Raw genomic sequence first — 3,631 nt, 5'->3', positions numbered from 1 at the left:
AGACCATAACGTTGATTTAAATATTATCCAGGTGACCACAGTAAGTCAAGGTCATAAAACCCTAATGTCAGGTTCGCCTTGGAAAGGGTTGGGGGTGGATTTTATGATCTGCAAATATAATGTGCTGCAGTTGTAAAGATGCGTTTAAAGGTGTGTGGAGGAGGGCTAATCCGCACAGTACAGGCTGCAATGTGCGGGATCCAGGAGGCGCGCGAGTGGGAGCAGCGACCGTTTCCACCCCGGATTATGGAGCTCAATAGCAGCGGGGGAAGTTGGCGATGGAGGATAAACAAAGGAGGAGTGCGTCGGGAAAACATAGCAGCGAATGCGTGGATTAAACAATTTCCCCTAAAAGGCATCTGCAAGAGAAGTTTAAAGGTAGGAACATATTCTATTTGGATTCCAAATGTGTTTCTTTCTTTTGTAATTAGGCTATGGCCCATCTGTCAGCGGAGCCGCTTGACAGGTACGGTGGCACGTGAGCCCTGTCGGTGCGTGTCGGTGTCATCGATTCATGTCGTGGTGCCAAATAATTGCAGTGATTTTTTTTGCAGAGAAGATATTCATATGTCTGCGATAAAGACCTGATTTGAAGCAATGTTATATGTTTCCGTCTCCGAAGTATTTTGCTGTAGGAATGCATTTTAAACGGTCATGTTGTAATTCATGGGTCAACATTAGCGTGATGCATAAACAACCATATGGATTGAATGCAAAGATTGCCGAGGAGGTGGTTAATAGTTATCTTCTCTGGTCAAGGAAAATAAATCACTATTTGTGGTGGTACTTGCCTTATTTGCGGTGGATTGTACTAATCCCTGGTTGTTTTGCGTACATTGTCCTTTCCGCGGAGTGACCCTCTGCGGGAAACTGAAACGTGGTTCAGGTAGTTTCATGTTGTTGGGATTCGCTTCCTGGCTCGGCAACAAGAAACTGCCTTGATTACGTCAGTTCGTCTTCATCAAGGGCACGATTTCCTTTGCATTACACCTTAGGCACCGGAGTGGCCGCAAATGGCATTGTAAATGAACTGATCTGTATGGGCTTGGACAGAGACGATTTCCTCTCAGCTCTGAATTTTGTGGCGGGCTGTAAAACACACTCTCAGAATGAGAATAGGTTGTAAACAACCAGGGGCTAACTCTAGACTGCTTCTCATCATTGGCTTTAGGTTTGATTTTTCTTGTCTGGCTACGTTGCAATGAACTGGATTTTAAATGTATTTAATTGTAACATAGAATTGTACACGGTGGAATATACATAGAGGAGGTATATAGGTTGATTGATATGTGGGAGACAGGCTGACAGACAGTCAGACAGTCAGACAGACAGACAGACAGCCAGACAGACAGACAGACAGACAGACAGACAGACAGACAGACAGACAGATAGAGAGACAGGCAGACAGATAGGGAGAGAGAGAGATGTAGAGAGAGAGAGAGAGAGAGAGAGAGAGAGAGAGAGAAAGAGAGAGAGATCAAATATCATTTATAAAGCATGAAATTAGTTCCAGGAAAATAAATTGGATAAAAAAAGCATTCTTCAATAATTAGCTGGAAGGCAAAGGTAAGGCATGTTTATAACAGTTGTGGCGCTCATTTCCATAGAAAGCCCTTTTCCTATATTTTATTCGACTATTCTCCCAGGTTTTTTAAAAAACAAAATGCTTTTACTAAATCAACGTTGTTGCATCGAGTTAACTGTTCTCTGTTGGCCCAACTTTTAAAGTTCGTTGACTTTAAAAAGTTGCAATGCAAGTTTGTGTGCATATATCGGCAGGACAGGGCAGCATTATATTACGTGTTGTGTGTTAACTTAAGCATAAATAGCCCAACTGAGATCTTACTTTGGTGCAGAAAATAGATGAATGGAAGGCATGTTTAAGCATCATACACCCCCCAATTATTCTAGACCTATGTGCAATAGGCCTATAATTATATCACTACAATCATTAATGTTGTCTAATATCGATTTCAACACTGCAGTGAGCCTGACACAATCCTAAATACCACGTTTTCTTTCCAAAATAGTCCAAGCAATATTAGCTATGGCAATTATTGATTCATTTGTCAGCGTTTTTGTTCAACAAATTATGTATTAACCCTTCATTTTTGGGTTAAATGCCCGTTTGTTTTAGGAGATTCAGTTGTTTATATTGCTCCATTTCCTCCTGGCTTCACACCCCCTTCTCCTTTAAGCGCTAGTACAACTGGAAGAGACAGTCTGGAATCCAAAGTCACTTTCATTCAGCTTCCTGAATGGCTGTCTCCCCCTGGTATGCGTCCCTGACAAAGACTTTACAGCACTGGAAACAGCCCCGCGAACACAAACGCGGAGACTGCACAGATTCACCCTAAAACCATATAGGCATAAAACCATTTATTTCACTTTGTTGTGGCGCATAGGCGTTTACAGCCACCTCTTTGGAGCAGCTCGAAATGTGTTGCCACGGCTGGCATGATGAGACATGAACCAAAATGCTGGAGCAGCGGTTCTTTTGTTCTTCCCTCTACTGTTTAAGCTTATTGGTCGATGTGAGATCCTAATCTTACTAGAACAGCCCTACACTCCCTATAAACCGCGTGTTCCGAAGGCAGACGCTCCAAGTGGGATTGCACAGGAACCATGCTTTCCTTATTGGCAGTGGTTAAATAATTTGTTTATCTGGTTCTTGATGACTTGTTGCATCATATTTACAACAAGCGGTGTCCATCATATCGTTCAGGACATATTGTATCGTCGTTGAGGTGTGGATTATTGTGGTTTATAGCAAGTCAGTCGAATACATTTCATATTTCTGTTACAAAAAATTGTGGTTGGATTTTGCAGGTTGTGTTTATCAATGCGTGGCAGAATATAACGTGGGTGTATTTTTCTCAGTGAAAGTTACTATTAGAATTAGGTAATTCCTTTTATTTATAATTGCATTGACAGAAATGCGCATCGTTTTCCACTACATTAACCATAATGACGGTATTTTGTTTTTGTTTGTATATAGGCCTAGTGTTAGTTGCATTGCGCCCAGGACATTTCTACAGGCGAAGTGCATGCGTTTGCGTGTCCGTCGTTCTTTCTGGAGGGTGGCGGGGATGAGATCGTCTGCTTAGATTTGTTTGAATATTTGGGCCTATATTTGCCAAACCTCTCAACAACAAACGCAAAGCAGCCTAATTTGAAATTACACTGCTTAATTTGAGAACGGAACATTGAGAGTTATATGGTCAACCAAACCAACATCTTCTTTGGAACGAATATGGTTATGTTTTACTGGGATACCTTATTCCATATTGACTGTCTGCATACATTGTTTAGACAGGTCAATATATGATACAGTAAAATAATAAGGTCTTACAATATAATCATCGAAGTGTTTAATTTTATTTTATAAATTGGGCCTTACCGTTGGTTTAAGGCAATGAACCCACTAGTTGAACAGGGAATCAATGGTCAATGTGACAAACCTCTAATAAACCCAAATGAACAAAGAGACACGTTTATGTTGGATTTTATTTTTATTTGTTATTGTGAAGCTACATATAGTTTATGAATGCAAAAAAACAGCCATTCGATTTCTTGGCCCGCTTAATCGCGAATTCATTCAAACGTTTAAGTTTTGTTGCATTTAATTGAA

This window comes from Pollachius pollachius (assembly GCF_949987615.1).
Source record: "Pollachius pollachius genome assembly, chromosome: 8".
NCBI lineage: Eukaryota > Metazoa > Chordata > Actinopteri > Gadiformes > Gadidae > Pollachius > Pollachius pollachius.
This window is presented reverse-complemented; position numbering follows the sequence as displayed.